Raw genomic sequence first — 24,717 nt, forward strand, 5'->3', positions numbered from 1 at the left:
CATTTCCTCTCATGGGCGCTAGGCCTACCCACACAAGTGAGGTATGATTTGTATTTGGAGACTTGGGGGAACGCTGGGTGGAAGGAAATTTGTGGCTCCTCTCAGATTCCAGAACTTTCTGTCACCAAAATGTGAGGAAAACGTGTTTCTTTAGCCAGATTTTGAGGTTTGCAAAGGATTCTTAGTAACAGAATCTCGTCAGAGCACCCAAGTCACCCTATCTTGGATTCCCCTAGGTCTCTAGTTTTCACAAATGCACAGGTTTGACAGGTTTTCTTAGCTGCCGGCTGAGCTAGAGGCCAAAATCTACAGGTAGGCACTTTGCAAAAAACACCTCTGTTTTCTGTCAAAAAATGGGCTGTGTCCACGTTGTGTTTTGGGGCATTTCCGGTCACGGGCGCTAGGCCTACCCACACAAGTAAGGTATCATTTTTATCGGAGACTTGGGGGAATGCTGGGTGGGAGGAAATTTGTGGCTCCTCTCAGATTCCAGAACTTTCTGTCACCAAAATTTGAGGAAAACGTGCTTCCTTAGCCAGATTTTGAGGTTGGCAAAGGATTCTGGGTAACAAAACCTAGTCATAGCCCCACAAGTCACCCCATCCTGGATTCCCCTTGGTCTCTAGTTTTCACAAATGCACAGGTTTGGCAGGTTTCCCTAGGTGCCGGCTGAGCTAGAGACCAAAATCTAAAGGTAGGCACTTTGCAAAAAACACCTCTTTTACCTGTCAAAAAATGGGATGTGTCCACGTTGTGTTTTGGGGCATTTCCTCTCATGGGCGCTAGGCCTACCCACACAAGTGAGGTATGATTTGTATTTGGAGACTTGGGGGAACGCTGGGTGGAAGGAAATTTGTGGCTCCTCTCAGATTCCAGAACTTTCTGTCACCAAAATGTGAGGAAAACCTTTTTTTTTTTGTGCCAAATTTTGAGGTTTGCAAAGGATTGTGGGTAACAGAACCTGGTCAGAGACCCACAAGTCACCCCATGTTGGATTCCCCTAGGTCTCTAGTTTTCAGAAATGCACAGGTTAGGTAGGTTTCCCTCTGTGCCGGCTGAGGTAGAGGCCAAAATCTACAGGTAGGCACTTTGCAAAAAACACCTCTGTTTTCTGTCAAAAAATGGGATGTGTCCACGTTGTGTTTTGGGGCATTTCCTGTCATGGGCGCTAGGCCTACCCACACAAGTGAGGTATAATTTTTATCGGGACACTTGGGGAATCGCTGGGTGAGAGGAAATTTGTGGCTTCTCTAAGATTCCAGAACTTTCTGTCACCAAAATGTGAGGAAAATGTGTTTTTTTAGCCAAATTTTGAGGTTTGGTAAGGATTCTGGGTAACAGAACCTGGTCAGAGCCTCACAAGTCACCCCATCCTGGATTCTCCTAGGTCTCTAGTTTTAAAAAATGCACAGGTTTGGCAGGTTTCCCTAGGTGCCGGCTGAGCTAGAGGCCAAAATCTACAGGTAGGCACTTTGCAAAAAACACCTCTGTTTTCTGTCAAAAAATGGGATGTGTCCACGTTGTGTTTTGGGGCAATTCCGGTAACGGGTGCTAGGCCTACCCACACAAGTGAGGTATCATTAGTGTCTGGAGACTTGGGGGAACGCTGGGTGGAAGGAAATTTGTGGCTCCTCTCAGATTCCAGAACTTTCTGTCACCAAAATGTGAGGAAAACATGTTTTTTTAGCCAAATCTGGAGGTTTGCAAAGGATTCTCGGTAACAGAACCTGGTCAGAGCTCCACAAGTCACCCCATCTTGGATTCCCCTAGGTCTCTAGTTTTCAAAAATGCACTGGTTAGGTAGGTTTCCCTTGGTGCCGGCTGAGGTAGAGGCTAAAATCTACAGGTAGTCACTTTGCAAAAAAACACCTCTGTTTTCTGTCAAAAAATGGGATGTGTCCACGTTGTGTTTTGGGGCAATTCCGGTAACGGGTGCTAGGCCTACCCACACAAGTGAGGTATCATTTGTGTCTGGAGACTTGGGGGAACGCTGGGTGGAAGGAAATTTGTGGCTCCTCTCAGATTCCAGAACTTTCTGTCACCAAAATGTGAGGAAAACATGTTTTTTAGCCAAATTTTGAGGTTTGCAAAGGATTCTGGGTAACAGAACCTGGTCAGAGCTCCACAAGTCACCCCATACTGGATTCCCCTTGGTCTCTAGTTTTCACAAATGCACAGGTTTGGCAGGTTTCCCTAGGTGCCGGCTGAGCTAGAGGCCAAAATCTACAGGTAGGCACTTTGCAAAAAACAACTCTGTTACCTGTCAAAAAATGGGATGTGTCCACGTTGTGCTTTGGGGCATTTCCTCTCATGGGCGCTAGGCCTACCCACACAAGTGAGGTATGATTTGTATTTGGAGACTTGGGGGAACGCTGGGTGGAAGGAAATTTGTGGCTCCTCTCAGATTCCAGAACTTTCTGTCACCAAAATGTGAGGAAAACATGTTTTTTTTGCCAAATTTTGAGGTTTGCAAAGGAATCTGGGTCACAGAACCTGGTCAGAGACCCACAAGTCACCCCATGTTGGATTCCCCTAGGTCTCTAGTTTTCAGAAATGCACAGGTTTGGCAGGTTTCCCTAGGTGCCGGCTGAGCTAGAGGCCAAAATCTACAGGTAGGCACTTTGCAAAAAACACCTCTGTTTTCTGTCAAAAAATGGGATGTGTCCACGTTGTGTTTTGGGGCATTTCCTGTCACGGGTGCTAGGCCTACCCACACAAGTGAGGTATCATTTTTATCAGGACACTTGGGGGAACGCTTGGTGGAAGGAAATTTGTGGCTCCTCTCAGATTCCAGAACTTTCTGTCACCAAAATGTGAGGAAAACGTGTTTCTTTAGCCAGATTTTGAGATTTGCAAAGGATTCTGGGTAACAGAACCTGGTCAGAGCCCCACAAGTCCCCCGATCTTGGATTCCCCTAGGTCTCTAGTTTTCACAAATGCACAGATTTGGCAGGTTTCCCTAGGTGCCGGCTGAGCTGGAGGCCAAAATCTACAGGTAGGCACTTTGCAAAAAACACCTCTGTTTTCTGTAAAAAAATGTGATGTGTCCACGTTGTGTTTTGGGGCATTTCCTGTCACGGGCGCTAGGCCTACCCACACAAGTGAGGTATCATTTTTATCGGGAGACTTGGAGAAACGCTGGGTGGGAGGAAATTTGTGGCTCCTCTCAGATTCCAGAACTTTCTGTCACCAAAATGTGAGGAAAATTTGTTTTTTTAGCCAAATTTTAAGGTTTGCAAAGGATTCTGGGTAACAGAACCTGGTGAGTGCCCCACAAGTCACCCCATTTTGGATTCCCCTGGTCTCTAGTTTTCAGAAATGCACAGGTTTGGTAGGTTTCCCTAGGTGCTGGCTGAGCTAGAGGCCAAAATCTACAGGTAGGCACTTTGAAAAAACACCTCTGTTTTCTGTCAAAAAATGGGATGTGTCCACGTTGTGTTTTGGGGCATTTCCTGTCATGGGCGCTAGGCCTACCCACACAAGTGAGGTATCACTTTTATCTGGAAACTTGGGGGAACGCTGGGTGGGAGGAAATTTGTGGCTCCGCTCAGATTTCAGAACTTTCTGTCACCAAAAGGTGAGGAAAATGTGTTTTTTTTAGCCAAATTTTGAGGTTTGCAAAGGATTCTGGGTAACAGAACCTGGTGAGTGCCCCACAAGTCACCCCATTTTGGATTCCCCAGGTCTCTAGTTTTCAGAAATGCACAGGTTTGGTAGGTTTCCCTAGGTGCTGGCTGAGCTAGAGGCCAAAATCTACTGGTAGACCCCTTTGAAAAAACACCTCTGTTTTCTGTCAAAAAATGGGATGTGTCCACGTTGTGTTTTGGGGCATTTCCTGTCACGGGCGCTAGGCCTACCCACACAAGTGAGGTATCACTTTTATCTGGAGACTTGGGGGAACGCTGGGTGGGAGGAAATTTGTGGCTCCGCTCAGATTTCAGAACTTTCTGTCACCAAAAGGTGAGGAAAATGTGTTTTTTTTAGCCAAATTTTGAGGTTTGCAAAGGATTCTGGGTAACAGAACCTGGTGAGTGCCCCACAAGTCACCCCATTTTGGATTCCCCAGGTCTCTAGTTTTCAGAAATGCACAGGTTTGGTAGGTTTCCCTAGGTGCTGGCTGAGCTAGAGGCCAAAATCTACAGCTAGGCACTTTGAAAAAACACCTCTGTTTTCTGTCAAAAAATGGGATGTGTCCACGTTGTGTTTTGGGGCATTTCCTGTCACGGGCGCTAGGCCTACCCACACAAGTTAGGTATCATTTTTATCAGGAGACTTGGAGGAACGCTGGGTGGAAGGAAATTTGTGGCTCCTCTCAGATTCCAGAACTTTCTGTCACCAAAATATGAGGAAAACGTGTTTCTTTAGCCAGATTTTGAGGTTTGCAAAGGATTCTTAGTAACAGAATCTGGTCAGAGCCCCCAAGTCACCCTATCTTGGATTCCCCTAGGTCTCTAGTTTTCACAAATGCACAGGTTTGACAGGTTTTCCTAGGTGCCGGCTGAGCTAGAGGCCAAAATCTACGGGTAGGCCCTTTGCAAAAAACACCTCTGTTTTCTGTCAAAAAATGGGCTGTGTCCACGTTGTGTTTTGGGGCATTTCCGGTCACGGGCGCTAGGCCTACCCACAAAAGTGAGGTATCATTTTTATCGGGAGACTTGGGGGAATGCTGGGTGGGAGGAAATTTGTGGCTCATCTCAGATTCCAGAACTTTCTGTCACCAAAATTTGAGGAAAACGTGTTTCCTTAGCCAGATTTTGAGGTTGGCAAAGGATTCTGGGTAACAAAACCTGGTCAGAGCCCCACAAGTCACCCCATCCTGGATTCCCCTTGGTCTCTAGTTTTCACAAATGCACAGGTTTGGCAGGTTTCCCTAGGTGCCTGCTGAGCTAGAGGCCAAAATCTACAGGTAGGCACTTTGCAAAAAACAACTCTGTTACCTGTCAAAAAATGGGATGTGTCCACGTTGTGTTTTGGGGCATTTCCTCTCATGGGCGCTAGGCCTACCCACACAAGTGAGGTATGATTTGTATTTGGAGACTTGGGGGAACGCTGGGTGGAAGGAAATTTGTGGCTCCTCTCAGATTCCAGAACTTTCTGTCACCAAAATGTGAGGAAAACATGTTTTTTTTGCCAAATTTTGAGGTTTGCAAAGGAATCTGGGTAACAGAACCTGGTCAGAGACACACAAGTCACCCCATGTTGGATTCCCCTAGGTCTCTAGTTTTCAGAAATGCACAGGATTGGCAGGTTTCCCTAGGTGCCGTCTGAGCTAGAGGCCAAAATCTACAGGTAGGCACTTTGCAAAAAACACCTCTGTTTTCTGTCAAAAAATGGGATGTGTCCACGTTGTGTTTTGGGGCATTTCCTGTCACGGGTGCTAGGCCTACCCACACAAGGGAGGTATCATTTTAATCAGGACACTTGGGGGAACGCTTGGTGGAAGGAAATTTGTGGCTCCTCTCAGATTCCAGAACTTTCTGTCACCAAAATGTGAGGAAAACGTGTTTCTTTAGCCAGATTTTGAGATTTGCAAAGGATTCTGGGTAACGGAACCTGGTCAGAGCCCCACAAGTCCCCCCATCTTGGATTCCCCTAGGTCTCTAGTTTTCACAAATGCACAGATTTGGCAGGTTTCCCTATGTGCCGGCTGAGCTAGAGGCCAAAATCTACAGGTAGGCACTTTGCAAAAAACACCTCTGTTTTCTGTAAAAAAAATGTGATGTGTCCACGTTGTGTTTTGGGGCATTTCCTGTCACGGGCGCTAGGCCTACCCACACAAGTGAGGTATCATTTTTATCGGGAGACTTGGAGAAACGCTGGGTGGGAGGAAATTTGTGGATCCTCTCAGATTCCAGAACTTTCTGTCACCAAAATGTGAGGAAAATTTGTTTTTTTAGCCAAATTTTAAGGTTTGCAAAGGATTCTGGGTAACAGAACCTGGTGAGTGCCCCACAAGTCACCCCATTTTGGATTCCCCGGGTCTCTAGTTTTCAGAAATGCACAGGTTTGGTAGGTTTCCCTAGGTGCTGGCTGAGCTAGAGGCCAAAATCTACAGGTAGGCACTTTGAAAAAACACCTCTGTTTTCTGTCAAAAAATGGGATGTGTCCACGTTGTGTTTTGGGGCATTTCCTGTCATGGGCGCTAGGCCTACCCACACAAGTGAGGTATCACTTTTATCGGGAGACTTGGGGGAACGCTGGGTGGGAGGAAATTTGTGGCTCTTCTCAGATTCCAGAACTTTCTGTCACCAAAATGTGAGGAAAACGTGTTTCTTTAGCCAGATTTTGAGGTTTGCAAAGGATTCTGGGTAACAGAACCTGGTCAGAGCCCCACAAGTCCCCCCATCTTGGATTCCCCTAGGTCTCTAGTTTTCACAAATGCACAGATTTGGCAGGTTTCCCTAGGTGCCGGCTGAGCTGGAGGCCAAAATCTACAGGTAGGCACTTTGCAAAAAACACCTCTGTTTTCTGTAAATAAATGTGATGTGTCCACGTTGTGTTTTGGGGCATTTCCTGTCACGGGCGCTAGGCCTACCCACACAAGTGAGGTATCATTTTTGTCGGGAGACTTGGAGAAACGCTGGGTGGGAGGAAATTTGTGGCTCCTCTCAGATTCCCGAACTTTCTGTCACCAAAATGTGAGGAAAATTTGTTTTTTTAGCCAAATTTTAAGGTTTGCAAAGGATTCTGGGTAACAGAACCTGGTGAGTGCCCCACAAGTCACCCCATTTTGGATTCCCCTGGTCTCTAGTTTTCAGAAATGCACAGGTTTGGTAGGTTTCCCTAGGTGCTGGCTGAGCTAGAGGCCAAAATCTACAGGTAGGCACTTTGAAAAAACACCTCTGTTTTCTGTCAAAAAATGGGATGTGTCAACGTTGTGTTTTGGGGCATTTCCTGTCATGGGCGCTAGGCCTACCCACACAAGTGAGGTATCACTTTTATCTGGAAACTTGGGGGAACGCTGGGTGGGAGGAAATTTGTGGCTCCGCTCAGATTTCAGAACTTTCTGTCACCAAAAGGTGAGGAAAATGTGTTTTTTTTAGCCAAATTTTGAGGTTTGCAAAGGATTCTGGGTAACAGAACCTGGTGAGTGCCCCACAAGTCACCCCATTTTGGATTCCCCAGGTCTCTAGTTTTCAGAAATGCACAGGTTTGGTAGGTTTCCCTAGGTGCTGGCTGAGCTAGAGGCCAAAATCTACTGGTAGACCCCTTTGAAAAAACACCTCTGTTTTCTGTCAAAAAATGGGATGTGTCCACATTGTGTTTTGGGGCATTTCCTGTCACGGGCGCTAGGCCTACCCACACAAGTGAGGTATCACTTTTATCTGGAGACTTGGGGGAACGCTGGGTGGGAGGAAATTTGTGGCTCCGCTCAGATTTCAGAACTTTCTGTCACCAAAAGGTGAGGAAAATGTGTTTTTTTTAGCCAAATTTTGAGGTTTGCAAAGGATTCTGGGTAACAGAACCTGGTGAGTGCCCCACAAGTCACCCTATTTTGGATTCCCCAGGTCTCTAGTTTTCAGAAATGCACAGGTTTGGTAGGTTTCCCTAGGTGCTGGCTGAGCTAGAGGCCAAAATCTACAGCTAGGCACTTTGAAAAAACACCTCTGTTTTCTGTCAAAAAATGGGATGTGTCCACGTTGTGTTTTGGGGCATTTCCTGTCACGGGCGCTAGGCCTACCCACACAAGTGTGGTATCATTTTTATCGGGAGACTTGGAGAAACGCTGGGTGGGAGGAAATTTGTGGCTCCTCTCAGATTCCAGAACTTTCTGTCACCAAAATGTGAGGAAAATTGTTTTTTTAGCCAAATTTTGAGGTTTGCAAAGGATTCTGGGTAACAGAACCTGGTGAGTGCCCCACAAGTCACCCCATTTTGGATTCCCCAGGTCTCTAGTTTTCAGAAATGCACAGGTTTGGTAGGTTTCCCTAGGTGCTGGCTGAGCTAGAGGCCAAAATCTACAGGTAGGCACTTTGAAAAAACACCTCTGTTTTCTGTCAAAAAATGGGATGTGTCCACGTTGTGTTTTGGGGCATTTCCTGTCACAGGCGCTAGGCCTACCCACACAAGTGAGGTATCACTTTTATCGGGAGACTTGGGGGAACGCTGGGTGGGAGGAGTTTGTGGCTCTTCTCAGATTCCAGAACTTTCTATCACCAAAATGTGAGGAAAATGTGTTTTTTTAGCCAAATTTTGAGGTTTGCAAAGGATTCTGGGTAACAGAACCTGGTCATAGCTCTACAAGTCACCCCATCTTGGATTCCCCTAGGTCTCTAGTTTTTAAAAATGCACAGGTTAGGTAGGTTTTTCCCTAGGTGCCGGCTGTGGTAGAGGCCAAAATCTACAGGTAGTCACTTTGCAAAAAACACCTCTGTTTTCTGTAAAAAAAAAAATGGGATGTGTCCATGTTGTGTTTTGGGGCACTTCCTGTCACGGGCGCTAGGCCTACCCACCCAAGTTAGTTATAATTTTTATCGGGAGACTTGGGGGAACGCTGGGTGGAAGGAAATCTGTGTCTTCTCTCAGATTCCAGAACTTTCTGTCACCAAAATGAGATGAAAATGTGTTTCTTTAGCCAGATTTTGAGGTTTGCAAAGGATTCTGGGTAACAGAACCTGGTCAGAGCCCCACAATTCCCCCCATCTTGGATTCCCCTAGGTCTCTAGTTTTCACAAATGCACAGGTTGGGCAGGTTTCCCTAGGTTCAGGCTGAGCTAGAGGCCAAAATCTAAAGGTAGGCACTTTGCAAAAAACACCTCTGTTTTCTGTCAAAAAATGGGATGTGTCCACGTTGTGTTTTGGGGCATTTCCTGTCACGGGCGCTAGTCCTACCCACGCAAGTGAGGTATAATTTTTATCGGGAGACTTGGAGAAACGCTGGTTGGGAGGAAATTTGTGGCTCCTCTCAGATTCCAGAATTTTCTGTCACCAAAATGTGAGGAAAATGTGTTTTTTTAGCCATATTTTGAGGTTTGCAAAGGATTCTGGGTAACAGAACCTGGTGAGTGCCCCACAAGTCACCCCATTTTGGATTCCCCAGGTCTCTAGTTTTCAGAAATGCACAGGTTTGGTAGGTCTCCCTAGGTGCTGGCTGAGCTAGAGGCCAAAATCTACAGGTAGGCACTTTGAAAAAACACCTCTGTTTTCTGTAAAAAAATGGGATGTGTCCACGTTGTGTTTTGGGGCATTTCCTGTCACGGGCGCTAGGCCTACCCACACAAGTGTGGTATCATTTTTATCGGGAGACTTGGAGAAACGCTGGGTGGGAGGAAATTTGTGGCTCCTCTCAGATTCCAGAACTTTCTGTCACCAAAATGTGAGGAAAATTTGTTTTTTTAGCCAAATTTTGAGGTTTGCAAAGGATTCTGGGTAACAGAACCTGGTGAGTGCCCCACAAGTCACCCCATTTTGGATTCCCCTAGATCTCTTGTTTTCAGAAATGCTCAGGTTTGGTAGGTTTCCCTAGGTGCAGGCTGAGCTAGAGGCCAAAATCTACAGGTAGTCACTTTGCAAAAAACACCTCTATTATCTGTCAAAAAATGGGATGTGTCCACGTTGTGTTCTGGGGCATTTCCAGTCACGGGCGCTAGTCCTACCCACACAAGTGAGGTATCACTTTTATCGGGAGACTTGGGGGAACGCTGGGTGGGAGGAAATTTGTGGCTCTTCTCAGATTCCAGAACTTTCTGTCACCAAAATGTGAGGAAAATGTGTTTTTTTAGCCAAATTTTGAGGTTTGCAAAGGATTCTGGGTAACAGAACCTGGTCAGAGCCCCACAAGTCACCCCATTTTGGATTCCCCTAGATCTCTTGTTTTCAGAAATGCTCAGGTTTGGTAGGTTTCCCTAGGTGCAGGCTGAGCTAGAGGCCAAAATCTACAGGTAGGCACTTTGCAAAAAACACCTCTATTATCTGTCAAAAAATGGGATGTGTCCACGTTGTGTTCTGGGGCATTTCCTGTCACGGGCGCTAGGACTACCCACACAAGTGAGGTATCATTTTTATCGGGAGACTTGGGGGAATGCTGGGTGGGAGGAAATTTGTGGCTCCTCTCAGATTCCAGAACTTTCTGTCACCAAAATGTGAGGAAAACGTGTTTCTTTAGCCAGATTTTGAGGTTTGCAAAGGATTCTTAGTAACAGAATCTGGTCAGAGCCCCCAAGTCACCCTATCTTGGATTCCCCTAGGTCTCTAGTTTTCACAAATGCACAGGTTTGACAGGTTTTCCTAGGTGCTGGCTGAGCTAGAGACCAAAATCTACAGGTAGGCACTTTGCAAAAAACACCTCTGTTTTCTGTCAAAAAATGGGCTGTGTCCACGTTGTGTTTTGGGGCATTTCCGGTCACGGGCGCTAGGCCTACCCACACAAGTGAGGTATCATTTTTATCGGGAGACTTGGGGGAATGCTGGGTGGGAGGAAATTTGTGGCTCCTCTCAGATTCCAGAACTTTCTGTCACCAAAATTTGAGGAAAACGTGTTTCCTTAGCCAAATTTTTAGGTTGGCAAAGGATTCTGGGTAACAAAACCTGGTCAGAGCCCCACAAGTCACCCCATCCTGGATTCCCCTTGGTCTCTAGTTTTCACAAATGCACAGGTTTGGCAGGTTTCCCTAGGTGCCGGCTGAGCTAGAGGCCAAAATCTACAGGTAGGCACTTTGCAAAAAACACCTCTGTTACCTGTCAAAAAATGGGATGTGTCCACGTTGTGTTTTGGGGCATTTCCTCTCATGGGCGGTAGGCCTACCCACACAAGTTAGGTATCATTTTTATCAGGAGACTTGGGGGAACGCTGGGTGGAAGGAAATTTGTGGCTCCTCTCAGATTCCAGAACTTTCTGTCACCAAAATGTAAGGAAAACATGTTTTTTTAGCCAAATTTTGAGGTTTTCAAAGGATTCTGGGTAACAGAACCTGGTCAGAGCCCCACAAGTCACACCATCTTGGATTCCCCTAGGTCTCTAGTTTTCAGAAATGCACAGGTTTGGCAGGTTTCCCTAGGTGCCGGCTGAGCTAGAGGCCAAAATCTACAGGTAGGCACTTTGCAAAAAACACCTCTGTTTACTGCCAAAAAATGGGATGTGTCCATGTTGTGTTTTGGGGCATTTCCTATCACGGGCGCTAGGCCTACCCACACAAGTGAGGTATCATTTTTATCGGGAGACTTGGAGAAGTGCTGGGTGGGAGGAAATTTGTGGGTCCTCTCAGATTCCAGAACTTTCTGTCACCAAAATGGGAGGAAAATGTAGGTTTTTTTAGCCACATTTTGAGGTTTGCAAAGGATTCTAGGTAACAGAACCTGGTCAGAGCCCCACAAGTCACCCCATCTTGGATTCTCCTAGGTCTCTAGTTTTAAAAAATGCACAGGTTTGGCAGGTTTCCCTAGGTGATGGCTGAGCTAGAGGCCAAAATCTATAGGTAGGCACTTTGCAAAAAACACCTCTGTTTTCTGTCAAAAAATGGGATGTGTCCACGTTGTGTTTTGGGGCATTTCCTGTCACGGATGCTAGGCCTACCCACACAAGTGAGGTATCATTTTTATCGGGAGACTTGGGGGAACGCTGGGTGGGAGGAAATTTGTGGCTCCTCTCAGATTCCAGAACTTTCTGTCACCAAAATGTGACACAAATGTGTTTTTTTAGCCAAATTTTGAGGTTTGCAAAGGATTCTGGGTAACAGAACCTGGTCAGAGCCCCACAAGTCACCCCATCTTGGGTTCCCCTAGGACTCTAGTTTTCAGAAATGCACAGGTTAGGTAGGTTTCCCTCTGTGCCGGCTGAGGTAGAGGCCAAAATCTACAGGTAGGCACTTTGCAAAAAACACCTCTGTTTTCTGTCAAAAAATGGGATGTGTCCACGTTGTGTTTTGGGGCATTTCCTGTCATGGGCACTAGGCCTACCCACACAAGTGAGGTATAATTTTTATCGGGAGACTTGGGGAATCGCTGGGTGGGAGGAAATTTGTGGCTTCTCTCAGATTCCAGAACTTTCTGTCACCAAAATGTGAGGAAAATGTGTTTTTTTAGCCAAATTTTGAGGTTTGGAAAGGATTCTGGGTAACAGAACCTGGTCAGAGCCTCACAAGTCACCCCATCCTGGATTCTCCTAGGTCTCTAGTTTTAAAAAATGCACAGGTTTGGCAGGTTTCCCTAGGTGCTGGCTGAGCTAGAGGCCAAAATCTACAGGTAGGCACTTTGCAAAAAACACCTCTGTTTTCTGTCAAAAAATGGGATGTGTCCACGTTGTGTTTTGGGGCAATTCCGGTAACGGGTGCTAGGCCTACCCACACAAGTGAGGTATCATTTGTGTCTGGAGACTTGGGGGAACGCTGGGTGGAAGGAAATTTGTGGCTCCTCTCAGATTCCAGAACTTTCTGTCACCAAAATGTGAGGAAAACATGTTTTTTTAGCCAAATTTTGATTTTTGCAAAGGATTCTGGGTAACAGAACCTGGTCAGAGCTCCACAAGTCACCCCATCTTGGATTCCCCTAGGTCTCTAGTTTTAAAAAATGCACAGGTTAGGTAGGTTTGCCTTGGTGCCGGCTGAGCTAGAGGCCAAAATCTAAAGGTAGGCACTTTGCAAAAAGCACCTCTGTTATCTGTCAAAAAAGGGGATGTGTCCACGTTGTGTTTTGGGGCATTTCCTGTCACGGGCGCTAGGCCTACCCACACAATTGAGGTATAATTTTTATCAAGATACCTGGGGGAACGCTTGGTGGAAGGAAATTTGTGGCTCCTCTCAGATTCCAGAACTTTCTGTCACCAAAATTTGAGGAAAACGTGTTTCCTTAGCCAGATTTTGAGGTTGGCAAAGGATTCTGGGTAACAAAACCTAGTCAGAGCCCCACAAGTCACCCCATCCTGGATTCCCCTTGGTCTCTAGTTTTCACAAATGCACAGGTTTGGCAGGTTTCCCTAGATGCCGGCTGAGCTAGAGGCCAAAATCTACAGGTAGGCACTTTGCAAAAAACACCTCTGTTACCTGTCAAAAAATGGGATGTGTCCACGTTGTGTTTTGGGGCATTTCCTCTCATGGGCGCTAGGCCTACCCACACAAGTGAGGTATGATTTGTATTTGGAGACTTGGGGGAACGCTGGGTGGAAGGAAATTGGTGGCTCCTTTCAGATTCCAGAACTTTCTGTCACCAAAATGTGAGGAAAACGTATTTCTTTAGCCAGATTTTGAGGTTTGCAAAGGATTCTTAGTAACAGAATCTCGTCAGAGCCCCCAAGTCACCCTATCTTGGATTCCCCTAGGTCTCTAGTTTTCACAAATGCACAGGTTTGACAGGTTTTCTTAGGTGCCGGCTGAGATAGAGGCCAAAATCTACAGGTAGGCACTTTGCAAAAAACACCTCTGTTTTCTGTCAAAAACTGGGTTGTGTCCACGTTGTGTTTTGGGGCATTTCCGGTCACGGGCACTAGGCCTACCCACACAAGTGAGGTATCATTTTTATCGGAGACTTGGGGGAATGCTGGGTGGGAGGAAATTTGTGGCTCCTCTCAGATTCCAGAACTTTCTGTCACCAAAATTTGAGGAAAACATGCTTCCTTAGCCAGATGTTGAGGTTGGCAAAGGATTCTGGGTAACAAAACCTAGTCAGAGCCCCACAAGTCACCCCATCCTGGATTCCCCTTGGTCTCTAGTTTTCACAAATGCACAGGTTTGGCAGGTTTCCCTAGGTTCCGGCTGAGCTAGAGGCCAAAATCTAAAGGTAGGCACTTTGCAAAAAACACCTCTGTTACCTGTCAAAAAATGGGATGTGTCCACGTTGTGTTTTGGGGCATTTCCTCTCATGGGCGCTAGGCCTACCCACACAAGTGAGGTATGATTTGTATTTGGAGACTTGGGGGAACGCTGGGTGGAAGGAAATTTGTGGCTCCTCTCAGATTCCAGAACTTTCTGTCACCAAAATGTGAGGAAAATGTGTTTTTTTTTGCCAAATTTTAAGGTTTGCAAAGGATTCTGGGTAACAGAACCTGGTCAGAGACCCACAAGTCACCCCATCTTGGATTCCCCTAGGTCTCTAGTTTTCACAAGTGCACAGGTTTGGCAGGTTTCCCTAGGTGCCGGCTGAGCTAGAGGCCAAAATCTACAGGTAGGCACTTTGCAAAAAACACCTCTGTTTTCTGTCAAAAAATGGGATGTGTCCACGTTGTGTTTTGGGGCATTTCCTGTCACGGGTGCTAGGCCTACCCACACAAGTGAGGTATCATTTTTATCAGGACACTTGGGGGAACGCTTGGTGGAAGGAAATTTGTGGCTCCTCTCAGATTCCAGAACTTTCTGTCACCAAAATGTGAGGAAAACGTGTTTCTTTAGCCAGATTTTGAGATTTGCAAAGGATTCTGGGTAACAGAACCTGGTCAGAGCCCCACAAGTCCCCCCATCTTGGATTCCCCTAGGTCTCTAGTTTTCACAAATGCACAGGTTTGGCAGGTTTCCCTAGGTGCCGGCTGAGCTAGAGGCCAAAATCTAAAGGTAGGCACTTTGCAAAAAACACCTCTGTTTTCTGTCAAAAAATGGGATGTGTCCACGTTGTGTTTTGGGGCATTTCCTGTCACGGGCGCTAGGCCTACCCACACAAGTGAGGTATCATTTTTATCGGGAGACTTGGGGGAACGCTGGGTGGGAGGAAATTTGTGGCTCCTCTCAGATTCCAGAACTTTCTGTCACCAAAATGTGAAACAAATGTGTTTTTTTAGCCAAATTTTGAGGTTTGCAAAGGATTCTGGGTAACAGAACCTGGTCAGAGCCCCACAAGTCCCCCCATCTTGGGTTCCCCTAGGACTCTAGTTTTCAGAAATGCACAGGTTAGGTAGGTTTCCCTCCGTGCCGGCTGAGGTAGAGGCCAAAATCTACAGGTAGGCACTTTGCAAAAAACACCTCTGTTTTCTGTCAAAAAATGGGATGTGTCCACGTTGTGTTTTGGGGCATTTCCTGTCATGGGCGCTAGGCCTACCCACACAAGTGAGGTATGATTTTTATCGGGAGACTTGGGGAATCGCTGGGTGAGAGGAAATTTGTGGCTTCTCTAAGATTCCAGAACTTTCTGTCACCAAAATGTGAGGAAAATGTGTTTTTTTAGCCAAATTTTGAGGTTTGGAAAGGATTATGGGTAACAGTACCTGGTCAGAGCCTCACAAGTCACCCCATCCTGGATTCTCCTAGGTCTCTAGTTTTAAAAAATGCACAGGTTTGGCAGGTTTCCCTAGGTGCCGGCTGAGCTAGAGGCCAAAATCTACAGGTAGGCACTTTGCAAAAAACACCTCTGTTTTCTGTCAAAAAATGGGATGTGTCCACGTTGTGTTTTGGGGCAATTCCGGTAACGGGTGCTAGGCCTACCCACACAAGTGAGGTATCATTTGTGTCTGGAGACTTGGGGGAACGCTAGGTGGAAGGAAATTTGTGGCTCCTCTCAGATTCCAGAACTTTCTGTCACCAAAATGTGAGGAAAACATGTTTTTTAGCCAAATTTTGAGGTTTGCAAAGGATTCTGGGTAACAGAACCTGGTCAGAGCTCCACAAGTCACCCCATCTTGGATTCCCCTAGGTCTCTAGTTTTAAAAAATGCACAGGTTACGTAGGTTTGCATAGGTGCCGGCTGAGGTAGAGGCCAAAATCTACAGGTAGGCACTTTGAAAAAACACCTCTGTTTTCTGTCAAAAAATGGGATGTGTCCACGTTGTGTTTTGGGGCATTTCCTGTCACGGGCGTTAGGCCTACCCACACAAGTTAGGTATCATTTTTATAAGGAGACTTGGGGGAACGCTGGGTGGAAGGAAATTTGTGGCTCCTCTCAGATTCCAGAACTTTCTGTCACCAAAATGTGAGGAAAACGTGTTTCTTTAGCCAGATTTTGAGGTTTGCAAAGGATTCTTAGTAACAGAATCTGGTCAGAGCCCCCAAGTCACCCTATCTTGGATTCCCCTAGGTCTCTAGTTTTCACAAATGCACAGGTTTGGCAGGTTTCCCTAGGTGCCGGCTGAGCTAGAGGCCAAAATCTACAGGTAGGCACTTTGCAAAAAACACCTCTGTTTTCTGTCAAAAAATGGGATGTGTCCACGTTGTGTTTTGGGGCATTTCCTGTCACGGGCGCTAGGCCTACCCACACAAGTGAGGTATCATTTTTATCGGGAGACTTGGGGGAACGCTGGGTGGGAGGAAATTTGTGGCTCCTCTCAGATTCCAGAACTTTCTGTCACCAAAATGTGAAACAAATGTGTTTTTTTAGCCAAATTTTGAGGTTTGCAAAGGATTCTGGGTAACAGAACCTGGTCAGAGCCCCACAAGTCACCCCATCTTGGGTTCCCCTAGGACTCTAGTTTTCAGAAATGCACAGGTTAGGTAGGTTTCTCTCTGTGCCGGCTGAGGTAGAGGCCAAAATCTACAGGTAGGCACTTTGCAAAAAACACCTCTGTTTTCTGTCAAAAAATGGGATGTGTCCACGTTGTGTTTTGGGGCATTTCCTGTCATGGGCGCTAGGCCTACCCACACAAGTGAGGTATGATTTTTATCGGGAGACTTGGGGAATCGCTGGGTGAGAGGAAATTTGTGGCTTCTCTAAGATTCCAGAACTTTCTGTCACCAAAATGAGATGAAAATGTGTTTCTTTAGCCAGATTTTGAGGTTTGCAAAGGATTCTGGGTAACAGAACCTGGTCAGAGCCCCACAATTCCCCCCATCTTGGATTCCCCTAGGTCTCTAGTTTTCACAAATGCACAGGTTGGGCAGGTTTCCCTAGGTTCAGGCTGAGCTAGAGGCCAAAATCTAAAGGTAGGCACTTTGCAAAAAACACCTCTGTTTTCTGTCAAAAAATGGGATGTGTCCACGTTGTGTTTTGGGGCATTTCCTGTCACGGGCGCTAGGCCTACCCACACAAGTTAGGTATCATTTTTATAAGGAGACTTGGGGGAACGCTGGGTGGAAGGAAATTTGTGGCTCCTCTCAGATTCCAGAACTTTCTGTCACCAAAATGTGAGGAAAACGTGTTTCTTTAGCCAGATTTTGAGGTTTGCAAAGGATTCTTAGTAACAGAATCTGGTCAGAGCCCCAAGTCACCCTATCTTGGATTCCCCTAGGTCTCTAGTTTTCACAAATGCACAGGTTTGGCAGGTTTCCCTAGGTGCCGGCTGAGCTAGAGGCCAAAATCTACAGGTAGGCACTTTGCAAAAAACACCTCTGTTTTCTGTCAAAAAATGGGATGTGTCCCACGTTGTGTTTTGGGGCATTTCCTGTCACGGGCGCTAGGCCTACCCACACAAGTGAGGTATCATTTTTATCGGGAGACTTGGGGGAACGCTGGGTGGGAGGAAATTTGTGGCTCCTCTCAGATTCCAGAACTTTCTGTCACCAAAATGTGAAACAAATGTGTTTTTTTAGCCAAATTTTGAGGTTTGCAAAGGATTCTGGGTAACAGAACCTGGTCAGAGCCCCACAAGTCACCCCATCTTGGGTTCCCCTAGGACTCTAGTTTTCAGAAATGCACAGGTTAGGTAGGTTTCTCTCTGTGCCGGCTGAGGTAGAGGCCAAAATCTACAGGTAGGCACTTTGCAAAAAACACCTCTGTTTTCTGTCAAAAAATGGGATGTGTCCACGTTGTGTTTTGGGGCATTTCCTGTCATGGGCGCTAGGCCTACCCACACAAGTGAGGTATGATTTTTATCGGGAGACTTGGGGAATCGCTGGGTGAGAGGAAATTTGTGGCTTCTCTAAGATTCCAGAACTTTCTGTCACCAAAATGTGAGGAAAATGTGTTTTTTTAGCCAAATTTTGAGGTTTGGAAAGGATTCTGGGTAACAGAACCTGGTCAGAGTCTCACAAGTCACCCCATCCTGGATTCTCCTAGGTCTCTAGTTTTAAAAAATGCAAAGGTTTGGCAGGTTTCCCTAGGTGCCGGCTGAGCTAGAGGCCAAAATCTACAGGTAGGCACTTTGCAAAAAACACCTCTGTTTTCTGTCAAAAAATGGGATGTGTCCACATTGTGTTTTGGGGCAATTCCGGTAACGGGTGCTAGGCCTACCCACACAAGTGAGGTATCATTTGTGTCTGGAGACTTGGGGGAACGCTAGGTGGAAGGAAATTTGTGGCTCCTCTCAGATTCCAGAACTTTCTGTCACCAAAATGTGAGGAAAACATGTTTTTTAGCCAAATTTTGAGGTTTGCAAAGGATTCTGGGTAACAGAACCTGGTCAGAGCTCCACAAGTCACCCCATCTTGGATTCCCCTAGGTCTCTAGTTTAAAAAAATGCACAGGTTACGTAGGTTTGCATAGGTGCCGGCTGAGGTAGAGGCCAAAATCTACAGGTAGGCACTTTGAAAAAACACCTCTGTTTTCTGTCAAAAAAATGGGATGTGTCCACGTTGTGTTTTGGGGCATTTCCTGTCACGGGCGTTAGGCCTACCCACACAAGTTAGGTATCATTTTTATCAGGAGACTTGGGGGAACGCTGGGTGGAAGGAAATTTGTGGCTCCTCTCAGATTCCAGAACTTTCTGTCACCAAAATGTGAGGAAAACGTGTTTCTTTAGCCAGATTTTGAGGTTTGCAAAGGATTCTTAGTAACAGAATCTGGTCAGAGCCCCCAAGTCACCCTATCTTGGATTCCCCTAGGTCTCTACTTTTCACAAATGCACAGGTTTGACAGGTTTTCCTAGGTGCCCGGCTGAGCTAGAGGCCAAAATCTACAGGTAGGCACTTTGCAAAAAACACCTCTGTTTTCTGTCAAAAAATGGGCTGTGTCCACGTTGTGTTTTGGGGCATTTCCGGTCACGGGCGCTAGGCCTACCCACACAAGTGAGGTATCATTTTTATTGGGAGACTTGGGGGAATGCTGGGTGGGAGGAAATTTGTGGCTCCTCTCAGATTCCAGAACTTTCTGTCACCAAAATTTGAGGAAAACGTGTTTCCTTAGCCAGATTTTGAGGTTGGCAAAGGATTCTGGGTAACAAAACCTAGTCAGAGCCCCACAAGTCACCCCATCCTGGATTCCCCTTGGTCTCTTGTTTTCACAAATGCACAGGTTTGGCAGGTTTCCCTAGGTGCCGGCTGAGCTAGAGGCCAAAATCTACAGGTAGGCACTTTGCAAAAAACACCTCTGTTACCTGTCAAAAAATGGGATGTGTCCACGTTGTGTTTTGTGGCATTTCCTCTCATGGGCGCTAGGCCTACCCACACAAGTGAGGTATGATTTGTATTTGGAGACTTGGGGGAACGCTGGGTGGAAGGAAATTTGTGGCTCCTCTCAGATTCCAGAACTTTCTGTCACCAAAATGTGAGGAAAACGTGTTTCTTTAGCCAGATTTTGAGGTTTGCAAAGGATTCTTAGTAACAGAATCTCGTCAGAGCACCCAAGTCACCCTATCTTGGATTCCCCTAGGTCTCTAGTTTTCACAAATGCACAGGTTTGACAGGTTTTCTTAGCTGCCGGCTGAGCTAGAGGCCAAAATCTACAGGTAGGCACTTTGCAAAAAACACCTCTGTTTTCTGTCAAAAAATGGGGCTGTGTCCACGTTGTGTTTTGGGGCATTTCCGGTCACGGGCGCTAGGCCTACCCACACAAGTAAGGTATCATTTTTATCGGAGACTTGGGGGAATGCTGGGTGGGAGGAAATTTGTGGCTCCTCTCAGATTCCAGAACTTTCTGTCACCAAAATTTGAGGAAAACGTGCTTCCTTAGCCAGATTTTGAGGTTGGCAAAGGATTCTGGGTAACAAAACCTAGTCATAGCCCCACAAGTCACCCCATCCTGGATTCCCCTTCGTCTCTAGTTTTCACAAATGCACAGGTTTGGCAGGTTTCCCTAGGTGCCGGCTGAGCTAGAGACCAAAATCTAAAGGTAGGCACTTTGCAAAAAACACCTCTTTTACCTGTCAAAAAATGGGATGTGTCCACGTTGTGTTTTGGGGCATTTCCTCTCATGGGCGCTAGGCCTACCCACACAAGTGAGGTATGATTTGTATTTGGAGACTTGGGGGAACGCTGGGTGGAAGGAAATTTGTGGCTCCTCTCAGATTACTTTCTGTCACCAAAATGTGAGGAAAACCTTTTTTTTTTTTGTGCCAAATTTTGAGGTTTGCAAAGGATTGTGGGTAACAGAACCTGGTCAGAGACCCACAAGTCACCCCATGTTGGATTCCCCTAGGTCTCTAGTTTTCAGAAATGCACAGGTTAGGTAGGTTTCCCTCTGTGCCGGCTGAGGTAGAGGCCAAAATCTACAGGTAGGCACTTTGCAAAAAACACCTCTGTTTTCTGTCAAAAAATGGGATGTGTCCACGTTGTGTTTTGGGGCATTTCCTGTCATGGGGCGCTAGGCCTACCCCACACAAGTGAGGTATAATTTTTATCGGGACAACTTGGGGAATCGCTGGGTGAGAGGAAATTTGTGGGCTTCTCTAAGATTCCAGAACTTTCTGTCACCAAATGTGAGGAAAATGTGTTTTTTTTAGCCAAATTTTGAGGTTTGGTAAGGATTCTGGGTAACAGAACCTGGTCAGAGCCTCACAAGTCACCCCATCCTGGATTCTCTAGGTCTCTAGTTTTAAAAAATGCACAGGTTTGGCAGGTTTCCCTAGGTGCCGGCTGAGCTAGAGGCCAAAATCTACAGGTAGGCACTTTGCAAAAAACACCTCTGTTTTCTGTCAAAAAAATGGGATGTGTCCACGTTGTGTTTTGGGGCAATTCCGGTAACGGGTGCTAGGCCTACCCCCACAAGTGAGGTATCATTAGTGTCTGGGAGACTTGGGGGAACGCTGGGTGGAAGGAAATTTGTGGCTCCTCTCAGATTCCAGAACTTTCTGTCACCAAAATGTGAGGAAAACATGTTTTTTTAGCCAAATTTTGAGGTTTGCAAAGGATTCTCGGTAACAGAACCTGGTCAGAGCTCCACAAGTCACCCCATCTTGGATTCCCCTAGGTCTCTAGTTTTCAAAAATGCACAGGTTAGGTAGGTTTCCCTTGGTGCCGGCTGAGGTAGAGGCTAAAATCTACAGGTAGTCACTTTGCAAAAAAACACCTCTGTTTTCTGTCAAAAAATGGGATGTGTCCACGTTGTGTTTTGGGGCAATTCCGGTAACGGGTGCTAGGCCTACCCACACAAGTGAGGTATCATTTGTGTCTGGAGACTTGGGGGAACGCTGGGTGGAAGGAAATTTGTGGCTCCTCTCAGATTCCAGAACTTTCTGTCACCAAAATGTGAGGAAAACATGTTTTTTTAGCCAAATTTTGAGGTTTGCAAAGGATTCTGGGTAACAGAACCTGGTCAGAGCTCCACAAGTCACCCCATACTGGATTCCCCTTGGTCTCTAGTTTTCACAAATGCACAGGTTTGGCAGGTTTCCCTAGGTGCCGGCTGAGCTAGAGGCCAAAATCTACAGGTAGGCACTTTGCAAAAAACAACTCTGTTACCTGTCAAAAAATGGGATGTGGACACGTTGTGCTTTGGGGCATTTCCTCTCATGGGCGCTAGGCCTACCCACACAAGTGAGGTATGATTTGTATTTGGAGACTTGGGGGAACGCTGGGTGGAAGGAAATTTGTGGCTCCTCTCAGATTCCAGAACTTTCTGTCACCAAAATGTGAGGAAAACATGTTTTTTTTGCCAAATTTTGAGGTTTGCAAAGGAATCTGGGTCACAGAACCTGGTCAGAGACCCACAAGTCACCCCATGTTGGATTCCCCTAGGTCTCTAGTTTTCAGAAATGCACAGGTTTGGCAGGTTTCCCTAGGTGCCGGCTGAGCTAGAGGCCAAAATCTACAGGTAGGCACTTTGCAAAAAACACCTCTGTTTTCTGTCAAAAAATGGGATGTGTCCACGTTGTGTTTTGGGGCATTTCCTGTCACGGGTGCTAGGCCTACCCACACAAGTGAGGTATCATTTTTATCAGGACACTTGGGGGAACGCTTGGTGGAAGGAAATTTGTGGCTCCTCTCAGATTCCAGAACTTTCTGTCACCAAAATGTGAGGAAAACGTGTTTCTTTAGCCAGATTTTGAGATTTGCAAAGGATTCTGGGTAACAGAACCTGGTCAGAGCCCCACAAGTCCCCCCATCTTGGATTCCCCTAGGTCTCTAGTTTTCACAAATGCACAGATTTGGCAGGTTTCCCTAGGTGCCGGCTGAGCTGGAGGCCAAAATCTACAGGTAGGCACTTTGCAAAAAACACCTCTGTTTTCTGTAAAAAAATGTGATGTGTCCACGTTGTGTTTTGGGGCATTTCCTGTCACGGGCGCTAGGCCTACCCACACAAGTGAGGTATCATTTTTATCGGGAGACTTGGAGAAACGCTGGGTGGGAGGAAATTTGTGGCTCCTCTCAGATTCCAGAACTTTCTGTCACCAAAATGTGAGGAAAATTTGTTTTTTTAGCCAAATTTTAAGGTTTGCAAAGGATTCTGGGTAACAGAACCTGGTGAGTGCCCCACAAGTCACCCCATTTTGGATTCCCCTGGTCTCTAGTTTTCAGAAATGCACAGGTTTGGTAGGTTTCCCTAGGTGCTGGCTGAGCTAGAGGCCAAAATCTACAGGTAGGCACTTTGAAAAAACACCTCTGTTTTCTGTCAAAAAATGGGATGTGTCCACGTTGTGTTTTGGGGCATTTCCTGTCATGGGCGCTAGGCCTACCCACACAAGTGAGGTATCACTTTTATCTGGAAACTTGGGGGAACGCTGGGTGGGAGGAAATTTGTGGCTCCGCTCAGATTTCAGAACTTTCTGTCACCAAAAGGTGAGGAAAATGTGTTTTTTTTAGCCAAATTTTGAGGTTTGCAAAGGATTCTGGGTAACAGAACCTGGTGAGTGCCCCACAAGTCACCCCATTTTGGATTCCCCAGGTCTCTAGTTTTCAGAAATGCACAGGTTTGGTAGGTTTCCCTAGGTGCTGGCTGAGCTAGAGGCCAAAATCTACTGGTAGACCCCTTTGAAAAAACACCTCTGTTTTCTGTCAAAAAATGGGATGTGTCCACGTTGTGTTTTGGGGCATTTCCTGTCACGGGCGCTAGGCCTACCCACACAAGTGAGGTATCACTTTTATCTGGAGACTTGGGGGAACGCTGGGTGGGAGGAAATTTGTGGCTCCGCTCAGATTTCAGAACTTTCTGTCACCAAAAGGTGAGGAAAATGTGTTTTTTTTAGCCAAATTTTGAGGTTTGCAAAGGATTCTGGGTAACAGAACCTGGTGAGTGCCCCACAAGTCACCCCATTTTGGATTCCCCAGGTCTCTAGTTTTCAGAAATGCACAGGTTTGGTAGGTTTCCCTAGGTGCTGGCTGAGCTAGAGGCCAAAATCTACAGCTAGGCACTTTGAAAAAACACCTCTGTTTTCTGTCAAAAAATGGGATGTGTCCACGTTGTGTTTTGGGGCATTTCCTGTCACGGGCGCTAGGCCTACCCACACAAGTTAGGTATCATTTTTATCAGGAGACTTGGAGGAACGCTGGGTGGAAGGAAATTTGTGGCTCCTCTCAGATTCCAGAACTTTCTGTCACCAAAATGTGAGGAAAACGTGTTTCTTTAGCCAGATTTTGAGGTTTGCAAAGGATTCTTAGTAACAGAATCTGGTCAGAGCCCCCAAGTCACCCTATCTTGGATTCCCCTAGGTCTCTAGTTTTCACAAATGCACAGGTTTGACAGGTTTTCCTAGGTGCCGGCTGAGCTAGAGGCCAAAATCTACGGGTAGGCCCTTTGCAAAAAACACCTCTGTTTTCTGTCAAAAAATGGGCTGTGTCCACGTTGTGTTTTGGGGCATTTCCGGTCACGGGCGCTAGGCCTACCCACAAAAGTGAGGTATCATTTTTATCGGGAGACTTGGGGGAATGCTGGGTGGGAGGAAATTTGTGGCTCATCTCAGATTCCAGAACTTTCTGTCACCAAAATTTGAGGAAAACGTGTTTCCTTAGCCAGATTTTGAGGTTGGCAAAGGATTCTGGGTAACAAAACCTGGTCAGAGCCCCACAAGTCACCCCATCCTGGATTCCCCTTGGTCTCTAGTTTTCACAAATGCACAGGTTTGGCAGGTTTCCCTAGGTGCCTGCTGAGCTAGAGGCCAAAATCTACAGGTAGGCACTTTGCAAAAAACAACTCTGTTACCTGTCAAAAAATGGGATGTGTCCACGTTGTGTTTTGGGGCATTTCCTCTCATGGGCGCTAGGCCTACCCACACAAGTGAGGTATGATTTGTATTTGGAGACTTGGGGGAACGCTGGGTGGAAGGAAATTTGTGGCTCCTCTCAGATTCCAGAACTTTCTGTCACCAAAATGCGAGGAAAACATGTTTTTTTTGCCAAATTTTGAGGTTTGCAAAGGAATCTGGGTAACAGAACCTGGTCAGAGACACACAAGTCACCCCATGTTGGATTCCCCTAGGTCTCTAGTTTTCAGAAATGCACAGGATTGGCAGGTTTCCCTAGGTGCCGTCTGAGCTAGAGGCCAAAATCTACAGGTAGGCACTTTGCAAAAAACACCTCTGTTTTCTGTCAAAAAATGGGATGTGTCCACGTTGTGTTTTGGGGCATTTCCTGTCACGGGTGCTAGGCCTACCCACACAAGGGAGGTATCATTTTAATCAGGACACTTGGGGGAACGCTTGGTGGAAGGAAATTTGTGGCTCCTCTCAGATTCCAGAACTTTCTGTCACCAAAATGTGACGAAAACGTGTTTCTTTAGCCAGATTTTGAGATTTGCAAAGGATTCTGGGTAACGGAACCTGGTCAGAGCCCCACAAGTCCC

Source organism: Pleurodeles waltl, chromosome 2_2 (genome assembly GCF_031143425.1).
Source record: "Pleurodeles waltl isolate 20211129_DDA chromosome 2_2, aPleWal1.hap1.20221129, whole genome shotgun sequence".
NCBI classification, from domain to species: domain Eukaryota; kingdom Metazoa; phylum Chordata; class Amphibia; order Caudata; family Salamandridae; genus Pleurodeles; species Pleurodeles waltl.